The sequence below is a fragment of the Homalodisca vitripennis genome, chromosome 6, assembly GCF_021130785.1.
Source record: "Homalodisca vitripennis isolate AUS2020 chromosome 6, UT_GWSS_2.1, whole genome shotgun sequence".
NCBI classification, from domain to species: Eukaryota; Metazoa; Arthropoda; class Insecta; order Hemiptera; family Cicadellidae; genus Homalodisca; species Homalodisca vitripennis.
This window is the reverse complement of record NC_060212.1, coordinates 28,165,514-28,179,713: the sequence shown is the minus strand read 5'-3', so window position 1 is coordinate 28,179,713 and position 14,200 is coordinate 28,165,514. Positions and strand designations below refer to the sequence as shown.

The 14,200-nt window shown below is 32.9% G+C and overlaps 1 non-coding gene across 1 annotated transcript; it reads left to right on the top strand.

The window, feature by feature from the left end:
* Positions 1–12,917: 12,917 nt before the first annotated feature.
* Trnav-gac lies at positions 12,918–12,988 on the top strand. The gene has a single exon. It is a non-coding gene; the product is annotated as a tRNA-Val (tRNA).
* Positions 12,989–14,200: the final 1,212 nt, after the last annotated feature.

The following is a 14,200-nucleotide window of genomic DNA, read 5'->3' as shown; positions in this document are numbered from 1 at the left end:
CCGTTGCTGCTGTTTTATCGCAAGAAGTAGATGGTATCCGGCAGCCCATAGCTTATGCTTCACGCACGTTAACCCCTTGTGAGAAGAAGAGTTGTTCTGTTTATGAGCTGGAATGTTTGGCTGTCGTGTTTGGGATTAACAAGTTCAGGCGTTACCTAGAACATAAAGAATTTTTGTTGGAAACCGACAACCAGGCACTTTCTTGGCTCCTTGCCCACCCCCGTCAGCTCGGGAAGATTGGTCGCTGGGTAGTCCAAATTTCTGCCCTTAAGTTCACAGTGCAGCACGTGCGAGGCACTCAAAATATCATAGCGGACACTCTGTCACGCATGTATCACTTACCCAACGACCACCAGAATTTATCAGAGCCGCCATGTTGTGGCGTGCTCCTAGACTTTCCTCTGGCATTTTCGGACATTGTTCCACACCAACTTAAGGATCCCGAGCTGACTGCTATCATCAATGAGCTTAAAAACGGAGGTGCCCACCCTCCTTATTTTCTGTACCGAGGTGCTCTATGCTGCCGTGACAAGCAGCGGAGAAACCCTAAGTTAGTGCTGCCAAGCTTTCTTGTACCGATGGTCTTTCAGTATTTTCATTCTTCTCCTGTGGGCGGACATCTAGGAATTCATAAGACCATCGCGAAGATTAGGGATCAGTTCATCTGGAAAGGTATGGACCGGGATATTGCAGCTCGAGTACGTTCTTGTGAACTGTGCTCGCTAAGCAAACCCGCTCAAAATACCAAGTTGGGTCTTTTGTCATCTGAGGTGGCGGAAAAAACCTTTGGAGAAGGTTTTCATTGACTATGTTGGGCCCTCTCCCGCGTAGCAAGTCCGGAAATAAGTTCCTACTTGTTTGTGTGGATGCCTTCTCCAAGTTTGTTTGGTTGTTCCCATTGCGGAGTGCTACCGCGCAGCTCACGGTGCAAGCACTTCGTAACCATTTCTTTCAACACATTGGAATCCCCGCCACCTTAGTTTCCGATAATGGTTCACAGTTTTGTCTCCAATATCTTTAAAAGAATGTGCTTTGGGCACGGAATCCGCCATGTGACTACTTCCCTTTCTATCCTCAGCCTTCTCACGCCGAACGGTTTAATCGCAATCTTCGATCTGCTCTCATTGCCTTTCATGCGGAAAATCAGACCACCTGGGATCAACAACTACCTTGGATCCAATTTGCCTTTAATACGGCCCAGCATGAAAGTCACAAGGCGGTACCTTTCGAGTTATTATTTGGCTTTCCGCCCAAACAACCCTTTGGCGAACCTTTGGAAAATTAGCGATCTTCTGCCACCTCCTGGTACTCCCAATGTGAAAGCCACTTGGGAGGCAGCCAGGCGGAATCTCATTCGGGCTAGGGAGTTAGTAAGGAGAAGTACAAACCGAGGTCGTATTGCCAATCCCTTCCAGGTGGGGGATCTAGTTTACTGCAAGGCTCACCCAGTCAGTTCGGCTGTGGATAAAAGAGCTGCTAAACTTTGCTACAGGTGGACTGGTCCCCACCGCATCTTGAAGTTTCTGACTCCGGTGACTGCCCGACTGGGAGATCCTCAGTCCGGGAAGATTTTCAGGAAGGCGCACATATCCCATCTGAAGCCTTGCCGGAGTCATCCGTGATTTCTCTTTAGTCTGTGCGGGAGGGTTTTAGGTCCAGAGGCCTGATCACCTCTGCTCCTTCTTCCTGATCAAGGTTCCTGTGTTCTTCTTTGTACCCACGCTACTCTTGGAGGGTTTTCTTGCCTCCAACTGGATTTTTCTTGGTTTTCCCTTCTGCAGACTTAAGGGTTTCCGGTTTATAATTCTTCAATCATTGGGGGGGAGAGGCATTTCGTTCGATTTTTCTTTTTGAAGAAATTTAACAGAGGGGAGTTCCTCCTTTTGGGGGGGGAGTCTGAGCCGGTTCAATACCTATATCTCCCCGGCTCATGTGTGTTTTATATAGTGTGTGTGTGGTTTATTGGCTGCAGAGGCGACTGACCTATTGAAGGCGTTTGGCCTTTCCGGAAGAGTGGCGTAGAGGACTCTGAGCCGTGGTGTACTGGTTAGAAGTAGCTCCAGATTTAATATTTTTGTTTAATTAAGTGTTTTGGAATTTTTGCTGAGCTGTTTCCTTCTAACATGTGCGGCTAGGTTTACGGCCCCTCACTGATGAGTAAGTTTTGCTTTCTTTTAAAAATTTAGTGATTATTTTCATTTTTCAAACTGTGAAGGTTAAGAGCACATGGTTTTCCAAATTGTAGTTTTGCTTTTTATTAAATTTTAGTACTTCTGGCTGTTAACTAAATTTTAAATTGGCTTTCAAATTATTTCTCTTACACTTTTATTAGTTTTTCACCCTTTCTCTTCAGCTTAAATTATTTTTCTGTCTCTCAGTGAGGACCAGTCCTAGGCTTATGTTACAGTTCTTTTTATTCTGCAGCCAATATTGTTTGTAATGTGTCACTTGTTATGTAGTTTTTGTAAACAAACCCAGAGAGACTGCTGAAGGTTCATTTTGCTAAATTTAAGCCTTTCTGAGAGATGTAACGTTCTTCGGGTCTTTTAGCCCATAACTCCCCCTTATAGCCTACTTGGTTAATTTAAGGCCTTCTGCCATCAAAATTTTAAATTTAGATTCCTGTTATTAGGCTGCTACTTTTGGCCATCAGTTTTTTTCCTAATCATTTTTTTTTTTACCAAGAGTAAAACGCTTAATTTTTGTTCTGTGACAGAGGGGATTTTCATACTAACTTTCCTTGGGGTTGTTGTTTTGAGTTGGGAATTTTATTTTAAGTGCAGAATGCCCTTCCCCTGCTTTTCACCAATTTTGAGCCTATTCTGTCAATAAATGCCTGTTTTAAAAATGTTTGAACCAAATTGTTACGTATGGTAGGCTACTGCGTATACCTCAAATAAATTCCTTTATTACTTATTGTTTTAGTCTTTCAAATGGAATATCTTGTTTATTTATTGTTTTCTGATGTTACCAGCTTCTATATTAAGGTTTATTTTTAATTTTTATCAGTTATTGATTGGTCTGTGATATTTTGAAATTTTGGTAATTTAACTTAACTTAAAATTCTTGATAGATAACTTTTTGGCAACTTTACTTTTATTAAAATCTATATTGTTTGGCAACTATTTATTAATTTTTATTAACTTTAAAAGGGTACTAGGCTGAAACCTGGTTTCAGGGTCCAAGGGATGAATTGTTTTCTCCTGTCATCTCTCCATCATGCGTGGTCGCAGAGAACCTTCGCCTTTGCGCTCTGCTGAAGGACGGCCACCATGATGGACATACCTACCAGTCAACATCTGTGATACCCTGTGATATTGTTATTGTTGCCATTTATATAGTTTATATTTTGTTATTTAATTTTAAGTTAGTTTTAGATATTATTTAGTTATTTCTTGGATTTCATTAGGAGCCCGCCCTTAGCCGAAGGATACCGGGTGGAATTGGCATTTTCTTGTTTCAAATTATGGCGTTTCTAATTTTTGGTATGCAGGTGCACCTGACAAGAATTGTTTGAGGTATACTACTGTGGGCACTTTTTAATTTTTTTTATAGTATATATATACATATTTATATTGACTGGATAGGCCCATGTTATTGTCTTAGTAAATGAACCTGAGTATACTGACCACGGTGTTCTTTTTTTTTTACCTAGTTTAGTTTTGATCCGGCATCCCGTTCGCCACCATGGGCACGCGCTTCCCTGTTGGTTTGCTGTGGGTGTGCGAGCGGCGATGTGCGGTTTCAGTGTTGAGTGACACATTCTACTAGTTATGTAATTAATATTTTTTTTTTATTTTGAAGGCCACTGAATTAAACCGTGCAACAAACATTCAACACAAATATCACAATCACAACGAGTTCTAATTCACAAATGGTTTGAATTCATAATTTAAATTTTTTTAAATAGGGTTTTTCAATAACGTTATTTGCTGCATATTTTCCAGTTACCCCAAAAAGGAACAATTTAAAGATACAACACGAAAGTACACTGACGGAATATTAGTGACGTTATTGGCTGAGTTTAGTCAAGCCTACATCTCAAGGGTTTGTAAAATTGTATTGCTATCTGTCTGCACGAAGAAAGTAAGAAAAATTTCGTTACCTTTCGTTCTTACGTTTCGTTCGGAACGAGAAGAAGGGTGACCTTAAATCCTAATATTTAAAACTTTCACGGAAACGCCAAGTAACTAGATGATTTGATATAATAATAATATTGTTTGTTTATGCAATGTGTCAAATTTATATTTACTATACACTGTCTTACATAAGAGTACTACGTAGGGTACAGCATTATGTAATACAGTTAAGGGGCATGATATGCTGTAATACGAAAGAACCGAAGAGACTATACAGAACATAGTATTTTAATTTAAAATTAGAAACGTAATTATTGAAAGGTTTATTCCTATAAAAGCATAAATTATTAATCTAATATCTTCGTCTGGTGTAATATGACATCCTTTACTTTGCAGACAAAAAAAAATGTCATTGAAGGAACAGGGTTTGCTTACATAGCTTAATAAGATAAATGAATGGGTATTGATGCGTATTAAATAATTAAAGCTTTATAAATACATTAAACGTTAAAAACCTTTTCCTAATTTGAATTTCTTGTCTGGCCTATACTACCGTGAACAGAAGTCATGGTGCAAATATATTCTAGTCTACCAGTTTATGGCTTTTGACCTTTGCCAAGTTACATTTTCTTCCATATTCTCTGGTAACGGTCCAAAACTAAATGCCTCTGAATAGAATATGATTGCTTACAAAGCATTCGTGACTGCAATAACCTTTGTATGAGAGTCGTCATGTGGTAGCTTGAAAGCCAAAAGTATTGTATAAATATCTCAATTATATATCTCATTTTATACAACCTTTCCAACATCTTCATTGTCTTTATAAAAATATAAACAAATGTAATTTACTATACTTAAATAAAATCCTAATACGCAATTTTTAACCAAACTATGTAACACTTAAAATCCTATAGTATGGACCTACATTCATTACATTATTGTAATGAGTGCACACGATTTATTACATTTTTCAATTTAAAATTTAAAATATACTTGATATGTATGTAATATATTTAAGAATGTCTATTTACGTTAAAATTTAGTAAACTATAATTATTTACTGTTATAAAAAATAGTTAGTAGCGTGTTTTCTACTTAAGGTGACACAACTTCAATAAATATTGCCAATTTAAAGTGATTTTAGTTGTACATGAAGCCATACAAGGACGCAATTTATAAATTTCATCGCGTCCTTACAAATATTTCAACCTAAAATAGTGAAATATATTTTGCTAACTTCTAGTTTACAAAAAAATTGTATTTAAAGTAATTGTAATATTTACAAATTGCATTGTAGTTCAAGCGTCTTATCACAAGAAGATACTTTTATACTTGCAAGGAACAAATCTCATACACTCATGGTGATCCCTGTATATGGGAACAAAAGCATTTTGCTTGTTGACGGGTGAACTATGCCCTTTATAATGGGACAGTTACATTTCCAGTTCATATGCAGCTCTTTGCTCTTGTTATAAATCTATATTCTTTTGCTTGTTCATAGCAGTATTTGACATATTTCAATTCCAGAAGACAAACTTTGCATTTATTTTATTTAAAAAAATCTAGGTTAAGGTTGTAATATTAAGAGACAATTACAAAACTTCTGTATGGGTAAACGAGACTGAAAGATCTCTATGTAGACTTAAAATGTAATTATATTTGATTATAGTTAATTACGTGTATTACTCATTGCCTTATCTTAATAAACATCCTCTTCATGATAATAATTATTATTTATTTGGGTTTATAAATCAACGCTTGGTTTATAGTAAATTTAAAATCAAATTCTAAATCACAATCAACCCTAAACAAAACAGTACAGGACAACTACAGTACTTTCGTATCCTCTTTAACTTAAAAATATATTTTGTCACAGGAAGACATCGACATTATTTAATACGTATAAAATAATATTTGCTGTAAATACTGTAAATACTGATAAACCATTAAACTCAATGGGAAGTGTCGGGACAGTTGATAACTGACAGTTCTAGCTGTCAATATGTCACTCTGTACTCAATATGTTTCATTTCTCCTAACTGCAGCAAAACTATTCTGTACAGTTTTTCCCCCATAGAGTGTTACTTACATATGTCACTTTACGAAAACATTTTATTTTTAAACGGTTATATTATCAGTTTTATAATAACGCTATATTAATTGGAGAATGTTAGGGGATGGGGTGAGTATATCAACTTATAAGAGAGGTTAAGAGGGCAAGATAGTAAGCAACTGGCTACAGAGGCTCCTAATTCGATACTAAAGATTACAAACTGTAATAATGCAGTTATATATTCTCATTTTAATTGATCAAAACAGCACATTTTTAAGATTGAACTTTATTAAAATGTGAGCTTATCTAAAATCAACGGATATTTCGTTGAAGAAAATAAGATTTTAGTGTCTCATTGTTAATGAAATGTTATAGTCACGATTATTTATTTATAATAATTTTTTATGAATTATAGTATGTTAGATCAATTTTAAATGTCTTAAAACCTATATGTTAAATGTTTAAAAATTGTATTTAAAAAAATAAAAGTTCACAGTTTAGATTGAGTACTTTAATAGCACTTGCGAACTACTTATTCAATTATTTAGAGAGGTTTATTTACAACAAAATATGTAACAAATTATAGTATTTCAAATTCCAGCAGTTTTTTTTTATTTCAGTTATGTTACGGTAAAGATTAACGTTTACTTGAAGTTTGTTGTTTGGTTTACACAGTTTTTAGGAACTCGTTATTTATACCTAGTCATTTTTTATCCACTTTTAAAAGATGGAGGCAGTTCTAATTTTTTACCAGAAATATAATCTGTGTTACGAGGGGCAATAGGAATAAATAATAAGTTTGAATCTTGTTACATTTTAGATCGATGGTCGTACAAGAGTTTATTCTCTCATACTGGTTTCAAAAATTGTCACAAATGGCTAATTTCTACTGTTCTTCAGTTAGTAATGAAATACCCTGCATAAAGGAAACATTACAATATCTGGTTTTTCTGAGACTGAAACACAAAAAAACCGTAAACCGCAATGGTATATAGGGTTTTATAATAGAATTTATAATACATCACTTCTGATTATGTTAATTTATTCTTTTTTAATAATAAGAAAATAAGCAAATCTATATTTGCTTATTTACAATAAGCCTTTGCTTACGCATTTGATTGATTTTCCCGATTAATCACTGTTTATACGAAGCTTGCTCTCTGTATTATTATTGTTTTTTGTACAAATACCGGACAAATTACGTTAATTATGATTTAAACTTAAAGACTTTAAACGTAATGTGATAAATTTTAAATTATCACGATAATTAAATAATCAAAGTATATGTGCTGTAATTTTATTTCTTTATAGGCGTTAAGTGATAGGGTTAACTGTACGTTATAAGGAATGTTCCTTTACTAATAGATTATTGCTTTGGGCACTACTATGTCCCTACCTTTCACAACAATAGAAGTTATGTAATAGGCACCAATAGAATCTTTTATCATAATAAATTTTTAACATAACATTTTACCTTGAGAATGTTTTCGAAAACTTTACACGTCACAATGATGCGTCACTTGCATATAGAGGTGGGGACAGTTGATGTCGGAATAAAACAAATGTTCCATTACAGACTGATACTTCAGGGAGACATTCTGCATCTATATCCTTCCAGAAGGCAGAGATTAAAACTCAGGCCCTCAGAAACCTATCATCAACGAACTAAGTAACGCGAATTTTATTGCCTACTCCTTTTTCTCTTACAAATTGAATGCAGACTTTAAAAATAATATTAGTTATAATCCAGGTAATTTATTTTTCTTGTTTTACAATAATATCTTTACATTAATTTTGAAATAACACATATCAAGTTCATATAAACAAACCCCCATGTAATACGAAAAAATAAGCTTCAGTTTATACATGCATATCTTTCTATTAATTTAAACAAAACTCTCCAATAATATAAAGTTTTTATTTTTGTGAGGCCCTTCGTAGTCAATGAGTACATCTTTGGACTCACACAACTGAATAAAAGTAATAATAACAATAGTAACATAAAAAATGTTGTACTGAATAAAAACATATGTCATTAAAAATAGCCTACAAAGAGGTAATATTCTATGACAGCACAGTATGTTATATGTATATACATAAAAATAAAGTTTATATTTAGTTAAATCAAATAAAGTAACGGTGAATGTTAAAAAGGCGCAGGTTCGTTTTTTACCAGATTATTTTGGTTCTTTTTTATAAAAATTGTTTCATATGCATCAAGGAATTTTTTATTTTGTACTTCTTTTAATAGTTTTGAGTTTGAAAAAAGAGTTGTCCAGTTTGAAGTGCGTGTTTTTGCCATGGCTGATCTTTCTTCCTGATGTTATTATGTGCCTTTTCAAAATTCTCCGTTACTTTATTTGATTTAACTAAATCTAAACTTTATTTTTATATATACAAATAACATACTGTGCTGTCATAGAATATTACCTCTTTGTATTTTTAATGACATATGTTTTTATTCAATACAAAATTGTTTATGTTACTAATGTTATTATTACTTTTATTCAGTTGTGTGAGTCCGAATATGTACTCATTGAGTACGAAAGGCCTCACAAAAATAAAAACTTTATATTATTGGAGAGTTTGTTTAAATTAATAGATAATTTCCAATAAGACAAGAGATTCAAGAATGTATGCATATCTTTATTTATATGTCTTAGGAAAAGCTTTGTAGTATTATATTAAATGGTTTTTCAATGCATTCGTTTTACCCATGTAATTCTTGGAGTATAAAGAAGTAAATATTCTGGTGGGTCGGGATAGCCATTTTTTGTACTATTCAGGCTGAATCCTCAAATTTGTATTTACACATGCAAAAACCTTAAGCATTTTTTGTTAATCGTAGCCTGGTTATGTACCTTATATTCATATTTTAATCATCGCGGTATTTTTAGCTATAAAAATACATATTGATATAAGAAATAATCACGGGAAAAATGTTGTTTATAAAAAAAAATTTAAGCAGAAGATACAGGAACTCTATAACACAACGTTCCAAAGAAAAATTGAAGATTATATCGTTCATCATAACACAACATTAATAGAGTGTTGTTACAAACACATTCACTCCAGTATGAAACAGTAGATACACGATAAAACAAAGTCATCCAACTCTGAGTAATCGATCACTGAGATTATAATTATTATTTCAGGATTATTCGCAAATTGGATTTCCAAGAATAAGCTCGTATACGGATATGCCCCTTTTAATGATTATACAGATCACGATGTTTAACGGAAACTGAACCAAATTTAGCTTTTTTTCTTTGAGATTTTAATTTTGTAAACTTATAGTGTGTATACTTTTAACGGTTTTAAAAGTTAGATTCAAAAACAAACATGTAACAGAATTAGGTAATGTATTAATGTTCATAAAAGGTATTATTATAATGTAACTGTAAAAAGAGACCAATGAAATTTAGTCAAGAAGAAAAATAGTTTAGACATAAAATAAACGTCAGTTTATCAAAAAGTTGGTAGCCATTAGTAAAAAAGATATATTGATAGGTATAATTGTCAGATTAGAAAAAGATTTTGTACGCTTCAGAGAGCCATGATAACGTTTAACCTCTTTAACCTTACCTATAAAAGTGCATTATTGAGTTTTCCTTTATATTTGACTAAAGATGAATTTACAGTGAGATTTAAATACATTAATATTTTAAATGTAGGAGGATTTATTCAATGTGGTTTGGACTGTCAGGCTTACGAGATAATTTTCGTAAAATAATCATAATAAATTTAGTAACTAATTATTCAATAACTGTTTTGCTTAATCAAAGCTATTAGGAAAGACATTGAATCATCGTAAATGCACCTCGTAGAGCACAAAAATTCCATTCAGAAAGAATACGTATTGGACTCTTTCCAGAATACATCTTATGTAGACTATATGTAAGCCTTTCTCAATATTTCTATCAAACTACATCTATAGATGTAGTTCGATGGAAGAATTTGGAATAAATATAACAAAAGTAAAGAAACGTGAATGAATTCTTTAAACTCTGATGCCGAGAACAGTCTATTGGAAACACGTAAATCATCAGGAGTTTTGCGTTTTATCAGAGCCGTATCAGATGGTACATAGGTAGATTTGTGAAGACTCTTTTTACACGAGTGCCTTGTTTGAAATCCTTAGCCCTCTTCTTTATAGGCTGAGAGATTATTATATATACACACACACACACACACACACACACACAACATATATATATATATATATATATATATGTGTGTGTGTGTGTGTGTGTGTGTGTTTTCATTATTAAACTCTGTGCAAGCCTGTTATGTGATATTTTATTGGAGTACGACTAGCTTATAAATAATATTAAATTGAAAATAAAAATAAATACAGAAATAGCTCTAGTTTCATTATTAAAACTTTTTATTGTGGAACTCATCGGAAATGCGGAATTTCTGACTTTATTTTTGTATTTTTCCTAATAATAATAGCTACGTGATATTCATAAATCTTGTATGTTACAAAATATGATGAGATTGTAAAAACACGATACTTGCAGTAATTTGTTTTTAGTTTGAAATACTATTAGATAGATTTATGGGCAAACATAGTTACATATAATAGATTTATAAAAAGTTGTTAAGAAAACCGGACAAACTTAACGATTGCACAGTTAGGAATGAGTATTATTAGCGAGATTAGCATACGTATAATTTATTTGTAACTAAATAATGTAAACGATTGGATTGAAGCAATTAAAATTTTAGATAATGTACATAACATATAACGATAACTATACATTCCATAATATATTCTAATTCAAAATAATTAAATTGAATTAACTATGTGTGGGGATATGCATATGTTTATTTATTTATTATTAATATTGTCAATTTATTTTTGTTGATATCATTTTATATTGTTACTATACGTATTGTAATGAAACGTTTCACAAATTTATCTGTTTTTTTTATTATTTATATATTTTTAATAATTTAGTTTTGATTCAATATCTGAAGAATTATTTATAGCATAAATGTGAAAAAATTATGCAAAACATTCATATGCTTGTGTTAAATATTTTTCGATGTTATTTTAAAATTAATTATAATTTGTATTTTAAGATAATTCCAACTTCATTGTTTAGAAGAAAGAGTCAACATTTCGGCATCAAGTTTGACGTGAAGTGAGGTGTAGGTTACATACCTGTAGGTAGTGAGGAGCTTGTAACACATATCCTCACTTTATTACAGATCAACTTCATAACGAGATTTGTTTAGGAGAATCTTGCGACGTGACAGAAGCTCTTCCACCAGAGTTGATTTACTTTCCTTACACACAACTACAAGTAGCTTAGATTAATATACTTCGTGTTACACAATAATGAGTTTAATTTTAAAATATAATGCTGTTAGCATGTTTTACAAAACACAATATAGCATTACATTTCGCATAGTGATCGTATTTTGTAAATTGTACATTATAAGAATAATGTTAATGCGTTATTTAATTGTAAAATCTTATGCTTGGTTGTTTATTATTGTAAGAGATATTAATGGATCTATCTTTGGGATAGTGTAACAAATTATTATTTTGAAACATATCAGACCTATTGTTATAGCACTATAATGGTTTTCAACCATGCGAATGCACTGGATTTTGTATTTACTTTTATTATTTTGCTCTAAGTATATAATACAATTGCTTTGATCATGACAAGTGTAGCATTGAGAAAATTAATATATGTATTGTAATAGATTTACCGTTCAGGCTTTGTGCTTAGGTTACAAGCCACATTTCAAATCAACATACCTCTCCATAGTTAGGTTACATGTGTTATTACGTCACAGTTTAAAAAATACTCAGCAAAATTTTTGTTGAATTTGATGTTTGACCTTAGACCAATGTAAATCTATTAAATACAAGTCCCTAAATCGCAAAGAGTTTTATGTCCCATTTGTACATTTGATGATGACCAGACCCATATTCAGACAGATTTTTGCGGTCAATTTTCCCGGGGTCCTACATTTTTAATTGGATTAAATATAACATTTTGAAAAATATTGTTCAATACATTACTCGTAATCGATATTAGTTCGCCTTTATTTTAGGTCCTGTAGTAAGATCTATTAATTTAAATGATTTACTAAAAGGAACTTTTATTGATATTCCTAATTTGACAAGTACATCATACAAAAAAAAATTTAAAACGTAACTTCGATTTAATGCGATTATTTTAAATATATATATATATATATATATATATATATATATATATATATATATATATATATATATATATATATATATGTGTATGCAATCTGTGGTGTAATGGTAGCCCATTCACCCGGCAAGTGAGAGATCCGGGTTCAAGTCCCGGCGGAGCAAGTACTTTTTGTGATTCAATGTTTATTGAAATTAAATAAGGCTATTGCCATTTATACAGCTTAATGTAAATAAAAGTCGTTTGACAGGTATTTGGTCTTCCGATCATATGTTAGTTTGCTCATTTAAACGCATATGTGACAGAAAAGGCCAAATACAAAATAATTGAATCGGAAAAAGTAAGCGCTCTATGGTGTAATGGTAGCACATTCACCCGGCAAGTGAGAGATCCGGGTTCGAGTCCCGGCGGAGCAAGTACTTTTTGTAATTCAATGTTTATTGAAATTAAATAAGGCTATTGCCATTTATACAGTTCAATGTAAATAAAAGTCGTTTGACAGGTATTTGGTCTTCCAAACCTATGTTAGTTTGCTCATTTAAACGCATATGTGACAGAAAAGGCCAAATACAAAATAATTGAATCGGAAAAAGTAAGCGCTCTGTGGTGTAATGGTAGCACATTCACCCGACAAGTGAGAGATCCGGGTTCGAGTCCCGGCGGAGCAAGTACATTTTGTGATTCAATGTTTATTGAAATTAAATAAGGCTATTGCCATTTATACAGTTTAATGTAAATAAAAGTCGTTTGACAGGTATTTGGTCTTCCGATCATATGGTAGTTTGCTCATTTAAACGCATATGTGACAGAGAAGGCAAAATACAAAATAATTGAATCAGAAAAAGTAAGCGCTCTGTGGTGTAATGGTAGCACATTCACCCGGCAAGTGAGAGATCCGGGTTCGAGTCCCGGCGGAGCAAGTACTTTTTGTGATTCAATGTTTTATTGAAATTAAATAAGGCTATTGCCATTTATACAGTTTAATGTAAATAAAAGTCGTTTGACAGGTATTTGGTCTTCCGATCATATGTTAGTTTGCTCATATAAAAGTATATGTGACAGAAAAGGCCAAATACAAAATAATTGAATCGGAAAAAGTAAGCGCTCTGTGTTGTAATGGTAGCACATTCACCCGGCAAGTGAGAGATCCGGGTTCGAGTCCCGGCGGAGCAAGTACTTTTTGTGATTCAATGTTTATTAAAAATTAAATAAGGCTATTGCCATTTATACAGCTTAATGTAAATAAAAGTCGTTTGACAGGTATTTGGTCTTCCGATCATATGTTAGTTTGCTCATTTAAACGCATATGTGACAGAAAAGGCCAAATACAAAATAATTGAATCGGAAAAAGTAAGCGCTCTGTGGTGTAATGGTAGCACATTCACCCGGCAAGTGAGAGATCCGGGTTCGAGTCCCGGCGGAGCAAGTACTTTTTGTGATTCAATGTTTATTGAAATTAAATAAGGCTATTGCCATTTATACAGTTTAATGTAAATAAAAGTCGTTTGACAGGTATTTGGTCTTCCGATCATATGTTAGATTGCTCATTTAAACGCATATGTGACAGAAAAGGCCAAATACAAAATAATTGAATCGGAAAAAGTAAGCGCTCTGTGGTGTAATGGTAGCACATTCACCCGGCAAGTGAGAGATCCGGGTTCGAGTCCCGGCGGAGCAAGTACTTTTTGTGATTCAATGTTTATTAAAATTAAATAAGGCTATTGCCATTTATACAGTTTAATGTAAATAAAAGTCGTTTGACAGGTATTTGGTCTTCCGATCATATGTTAGTTTTGCTCATATAAAAGTATATGTGACAGAAAAGGCCAAATACAAAATAATTGAGTCGGAAAAAGTAAGCGCTCTGTGGTGTAATGGTA